Source organism: Pristiophorus japonicus, chromosome 30 (genome assembly GCF_044704955.1).
Source record: "Pristiophorus japonicus isolate sPriJap1 chromosome 30, sPriJap1.hap1, whole genome shotgun sequence".
NCBI lineage: Eukaryota > Metazoa > Chordata > Chondrichthyes > Pristiophoridae > Pristiophorus > Pristiophorus japonicus.
The window spans coordinates 6357238-6364180 of NC_092006.1; the positions used below are offsets into that span (position 1 = coordinate 6357238).

At 51.6% G+C, this 6943-nt stretch overlaps 1 non-coding gene across 1 annotated transcript; it reads right to left on the minus strand.

Annotated features, from left to right (window-relative positions):
- Positions 1–356: 356 nt before the first annotated feature.
- trnag-ucc (transfer RNA glycine (anticodon UCC)) lies at positions 357–428 on the minus strand. Its single transcript has one exon. It is a non-coding gene; the product is annotated as a tRNA-Gly (tRNA).
- Between the last annotated feature and the right edge of the window lie 6515 nt (positions 429–6943).

Here is a 6943-nt window from a genome sequence, read left to right on the forward strand (position 1 = left end):
AGTGAGTATAAGTCGAGTCGATCCAGTCTTTCTTCATATGTCAGTCTTGCTATCCCGGGAATCAGTCTGGTGAACCTTCGCTGCACTTCCTCAATAGCAAGAATGTCCTTCCTCAGATTAGGAGACCAAAACTGAACACAATATTCCAGGTGTGGTCTCACCAAGGCCCTGTACAAGTGCAGAAAAAAATAATTTATATTAAATTTACCGACAAGAAGAAATATAAAGCTAATTAGAGGGAAGGGAAATGTGAAACCAGTTTATAATTAAATTATTTATTTTATAAAATGCATTTGCAGGTTAAAAAAAAATTGAGTTTATAAAAAAATATATATAACTTATAAATAAAAAATAATTGCGATGGCCGGGAATCGAACCCGGGTCAACTGCTTGGAAGGCAGCTATGCTTACCACTATACCACCATCGCCGTGTTGAAGCAGGCCGTCAGCGGTTTATACAAAGGGTAATCACATGATCCTATTGCAGTATTTTAAGGTTACCTTTTGTATCCATTTATACATTCGCTGCGACTTTGGGATTTCAGGTCAACATTCCATTACCATTGCATTTTTCTGATTGCATGCAATTTATCATGGCAAATTATTAATTGTTTTTTTTTGTTGCAGAGGCCAGTTTATTAACTTTTTAAAACTTTTTAAGAACTTAAAAAAAAACTGGACTGGGGATTAGAATCATATGAAGACTGGGCTTATATTCACTGGAGTTTAGAAGAATGAGAGGGGATCTTATTGAAATGTATAAGGTAACGAGGGGGCGCGACAAGGTGGATGCAGAGAGGATGTTTCCACTCATCTGGGAGACTAGAACTAGAGGGCATCGTCTCGGAATAAGGGGCCGCCCATTTAAAACTGAGATGAGGAGGAATTTCTTCTCCCTGAGGGTTGTAAATCTGTGGAATTCTCTGCCTCAGAGAGCTGTGGAAGCCGGGACATTGAATATATTTAAGACAGAGGTAGACAGTTTCTTAACCGATAAGGGGATAAGGGGGCGGGCAGGGAAGTGGAGCTGAGTCCATGATCGGATCAGCCATGATCTTATTAAATGGCGGAGCAGGCTCGAGGGGCCGTATGGCATACTCCTGCTCCTATTTCTTATGTTCTTATGTTCTTAATTCCCTTTTGAAAGCCACAGTGGTGGAGGCAGACTCGAGCGTGGCGTTTAAAAGGGAGATGGCCGTGGGATTTTTTACATTCGCCTGAGAGGGCAGACGGCGCCTCGGTTTAACGTCTCGTCCCAAAGACGGAGCCTCAAGTTTAATGGAGGGGAGCGAGATGGGAGACCGGCCAGGAGTGCGTTGGAATAGTCGAGCCTAAAGGTAACAAATGCATGGATGAGGGTTTCAGCAGCGGATAAGCAGAGGCAAGGAGCAGAGATGGGAGGTGGAAGTAGGCAGTCTTTGTGAAGGAGAGGATCTGTGGCTGGAAGCTCAGCTCAGAGAGGGCAGGGAAGTGGAGCTGAGGCCAAGATCAAATCAGCCATGATCTTATTGGATGGTGGTGCAGGCTCAAAGGGCCGAATGGCCTACTCCTGCACCTATTTTCTATGTTTCTATGTGAACAATGTGGCCCGCCCAGCGGAGCTGATCAAGTGTGGTCTGTGCTTCGATGCTGGGGATGTTGGCCTGGTCGAGGACGCTAACGTTGGTGCGTCTGCCCTCCCAGGGGATTTGCAGGATCTTGCGGAGACATCGTTGGTGGTATTTCTCCAGCAACTTGAGGTGTCTACTGTACACGGTCCATGTCTCTGAGCCATACAGGAGGGTGGGTATCACTACAGCTGTGTAGACCATGAGCTTGGTGGCAGTTTTGAGGGCCTGGTCTTCAAACACTCTTTTCCTCAGGCGGCCGAAGGCTGCACTGGCACACTGGAGGCGGTGTTTCAGGAAGGCGGTGAAAGGATGGTGTAATGCATGCACCTGTGAGTATGCTCACGGGTCTATTGCCCTCAACTAAAATAGTTATAGAGCTGTTGAGTTGGGAGGGACTTAGCCAGTCACATGATGTTCACAAGACTCAATAAAACCCCAGCCAGTTGGGTTTGGGAGATCCACGATGAGGCAGGTGGTTGTGAGCCTGGTGGATGAACTGGTAATATGTAGTGTGATTGTTAAACCTTTGTTAATAAAGCAACTAGTTCTTAATAGCAATGTGTTATGATGAATTCTTAAGCAAAGATACCCATGAAGTAAATACATTATAGAAGGTAGATGGACCCTGTCATGTATTCAACCAGCATTGTAACCCATGTATAATCTGACCTAAGTTGTACACTGTGAGAACAATGACCACTAGGGGGTGAACTTGTGGGAGACACTCCTAACCTGGACCTTCAGGTATAAAAGGGGAAGCTCCACCCACTCCATCACTCGAGTGCTAAGGAATAAAGGACAGGTCACAGACTGACCTGCTCTCAAGCATGGGCCTCGTGTGCATTTATACTGTATCGTAAGGACGTATCAGAACCTTTGATAAATGACTGATTTGGGGAAGTTGACTGAGGGACAATTGATGGCCAACACCCCATCCTGTTCAAACAGTGCCATGAGCGTTTTTTTAACCTCCACCTGAACAAGCAGTTCAACGTCTCACCCAAAAGACGGCACCTCTGATAGTGCAGTACTCCCTCAGTATCGCACCCAGTATCAGCCTAGATTATGGGTTTAAATGTGGGAGTGGAACGACCTTTCTGATTCAGTGTGCTACCAACTGGTCCAAACTTTGCAGGTTCTACACGCCCTCCAGTACATTATTCAAGAGACCATTTGAGTCGAGACTGCTGACAAGCTATTCGACTGTGGAGAGAACACATTGCTTGTACATCACCTCCCAAACCCGCAACCTCTACCGCCTAGAAGGGCAAGGGCAGCAGGCACATGGGAACACCACCACCTCCACGTTCCCCTCCCAGTCACACATACCATCCCGACTTGGAAATATATCGGCCGTTCCTTCATCGTCTCTGGGCCACAATCCTGGAACTCCCTCCCTAACAGCACTGTGGGAGCACCTTCACCACACGGACTGCAGCGGTTCAAGAAGGCGGCTCACCACCACCTTCTCAAGGGGCAATTAGGGATGGGCAATAAATGCCGGCCTTGCCAGCGATGTCCACATCCCACGAATGAATAAAAAACACTCTCAAGCAAACAGTACAACAACAGTCCCTGTCTCCTGGCTGTTCCTAGCAGCAGTGTCCTGGAGATCAATCTTTAATTCCTACGGACCCCAGGGTAATCCTGGAACACAGGAGCATAGAACAGGAAGCGGCAATTCAGCCCCTCGAGCCTGTTACACAGGAACAGGAGGAGGCCCATTCAGCCCCTCGAGCCTGTTACAGGGGAACATGAGGAGGCGCATTCAGCCCCTCGAGCCTGTTACATTAGGAACAGGAGGAGGCCCATTCAGCCCCTCGAGCCTGTTACACAGGAACAGGAGGAGGCCCATTCAGCCCCTTGAGCCTGTTACAGGGGAACATGAGGAGGCCCATTCAGCCCCTCGAGCCTGTTACACAGGAACAGGAGGAGGCCCATTCAGCCCCTCGAGCCTGTTACAGGGGAACATGAGGAGGCCCATTCAGCCCCTCGAGCCTGTTACAGGGGAACAGGAGGAGGCCCATTCAGCCCCTCGAGCCTGTTACATTAGGAACAGGAGGAGGCCATTCAGCCCCTCGAGCCTGTTACACAGGAACAGGAGGAGGCCCATTCAGCCCCTCGAGCCTGTTACATTAGGAACAGGAGGAGGCCATTCAGCCCCTCGAGCCTGTTACACAGGAACAGGAGGAGGCCCATTCAGCCCCTCGAGCCTGTTACAGGGGAACATGAGGAGGCCCATTCAGCCCCTCGAGCCTGTTACACGGGAACAGGAGGAGGCCCATTCAGCCCCTCGAGCCTGTTACAGGGGAACATGAGGAGGCCCATTCAGCCCCTCGAGCCTGTTACACAGGAACAGGAGGAGGTCCATTCAGCCCCTCGAGCCTGTTACACGGGAACAGGAGGAGGCCCATTCAGCCCCTCGAGTCTGTTACACAAGAACAGGAGGAGGCCCATTCAGCCCCTCGAGCCTGTTACACGGGAACAGGAGGAGGCCCATTCAACCCCTCGAGCCTGTTACACAGGAACAGGAGGCCCATTCAGCCCCTCGAGCCTGTTACAGGGGAACAGGAGGAGGCCCATTCAGCCCCTCGAGCCTGTTACACAGGAACAGGAGGAGGTCCATTCAGCCCCTTGAGCCTGTTACACAGGAACAGGAGGAGGCCCATTCAGCCCCTCGAGCCAGTTACACAGGAACAGGAGGAGGCCCATTCAGCCCCTCGAGCCTGTTACACAGGAACAGGAGGAGGCCCATTCAGCCCCTCGAGCCTGTTACAGGGGAACATGAGGAGGCCCATTCAGCCCCTCGAGCCTGTTACACGGGAACAGGAGGAGGCCCATTCAGCCCCTCGAGCCTGTTACATTAGGAACAGGAGGAGGCCATTGAGCCCCTCGAGCCTGTTACACAGGAACAGGAGGAGGCCCATTCAGCCCCTCGAGCCTGTTACAGGGGAACATGAGGAGGCCCATTCAGCCCCTCGAGCCTGTTACAGAGGAACAGGAGGAGGCCCATTCAGCCCCTCGAGCCTGTTACAGGGGAACATGAGGAGGCCCATTCAGCCCCTCGAGCCTGTTACACAGGAACAGGAGGAGGTCCATTCAGCCCCTCGAGCCTGTTACACGGGAACAGGAGGAGGCCCATTCAGCCCCTCGAGCCTGTTACACAGGAACAGGAGGAGGCCCATTCAGCCCCTCGAGCCTGTTACACGGGAACAGGAGGAGGCCCATTCAACCCCTCGAGCCTGTTACACAGGAACAGGAGGCCCATTCAGCCCCTCGAGCCTGTTACACAGGAACAGGAGGAGGCCCATTCAGCCCCTCGAGCCTGTTACAGGGGAACAGGAGGAGGCCCATTCAGCCCCTCGAGCCTGTTACACAGGAACAGGAGGAGGTCCATTCAGCCCCTTGAGCCTGTTACACAGGAACAGGAGGAGGCCCATTCAGCCCCTCGAGCCAGTTACACAGGAACAGGAGGAGGCCCATTCAGCCCCTCGAGCCTGTTACACAGGAACAGGAGGAGGCCCATTCAGCCCCTCGAGCCTGTTACAGGGGAACAGGAGGAGGCCCATTCAGCCCCTCAAGCCTGTTACATAGAATCAGGAGGAGGCCCATTCAGCCCCTCGAGCCTGTTACAGGGGAACAGGAGGAGGCCTATTCAGCCCCTCGAGCCTGTTACACAGGAACAGGAGGAAGCCCATTCAGCCCCTCGAGCCTGTTACACAGGAACAGGAGCAGGTCCATTCAGCCCCTCGAGCCTGTTACACAGGAACAGGAGGAGGCCCATTCAGCCCCTCGAGCCTGTTACACAGGAACAGGAGGAGGTCCATTCAGCCCCTCGAGCCTGTTACACAGGAACAGGAGGAGGCCCATTCAGCCCCTCGAGCCTGTTACACAGGAACAGGAGGAAGCCCATTCAGCCCCTCGAGCCTGTTTCACAGGAACAGGAGGAGGCCCATTCAGCCCCTCGAGCCTGTTACATAGAATCAGGAGGAGGCCCATTCAGCCCCTCGAGCCTGTTACAGGGGAACAGGAGGAGGCCCATTCAGCCCCTCGAGCCTGTTACACAGGAACAGGAGGAAGCCCATTCAGCCCCTCGAGCCTGTTACACAGGAACAGGAGGAGGTCCATTCAGCCCCTCGAGCCTGTTACACAGGAACAGGAGGAGGCCCATTCAGGAACGAAAACCCCTTCATTTTACCCAGAAGGAAAAAGGCTGTGGGATCAGTCTGTGCTGTGAATTGAAACCAATAAGGTTTGACCTTGGCAGAGCAGTGATTGGACGGGGGAGGACACCGGAGGGCCAATGGTGGGACAGAGTCAGCCCGAAGCATGTGGCTTTCAAGCCAATGGGAGAGCACTTGCTCGAAAACTGTGGGACTGACCCATCGCCATTATCGGGCTATTGTCTTCCCCATGTTTACACTATGGAAGGAAATTATGCAGACCTTTTGAAAACTAGGGAACCCAAAACAACCCAAGGGCCTACACAATAGCTACAGGAGGCCAACGCAATCAACACCCATTCAAACCTTGAGTAGGTTAACATCAGTGGAAAAAACCCGCAATAATCTAAAACTGCTGCATTTTTCAAAATCACAAAGTCCACCATTGGGAAGAATCGATTTCAGCAGAAGAGGCGGACTGGATAATCTGGCTATAAAAAGGGTGTGTGTGGTTCCCTGCTCTCGTGATCCAACAACCAGCAAGCCTCTCAACACTGAAGGAAAACCAGTGTCCGAAGACACCGAAGATAGAAGAAACAAACCACCAGACTGCGGAAGGCACAGTAGTGAGTATAACCTCTGGTCCCCGGAATTCCCAACTCAGTTAGGCCAGGAAAGGTGGGAGGTTGGGCATTGTACTGCTAAACTTGTGTAAAGATTTTCGTTGTGTCCGTTTAGTGGGATTTAGGGGTATTGTTTTGTTGGTGTATTGCTGTTTGTTGAGATACACCTTGTCAAATAAATTGGAAGCTTAAAGTTCCTCTTGGAATCACCTTGTCTCAGTTCGATTGTATTACATCTCCTGATCGTGAGTCTTATGTCAGAACAGTGTAAGGGAAGCTAGGAGCGCCTCGAAAACGCTCAACTGTGTGTCACAGGCGAGGGAAGAAGGGGTTAGGAGTGTTTGACACTCACAGGTGCCTCACAGGCTAGGCATAAGCTGTGGGGACGCACGAGTCTCAAAACCCCCTTCATAAGCTGTGGACATAGCCTCTCCAGGGGTGCTCTTGCAGCACCCAGGGTACCTCACAGGCCAGGCATAAACTGTGAGGGCAGAAGCCCAGAGAGAGACACCCAAGGCACAACAACACTCCCTGAGAAAACCCCTTA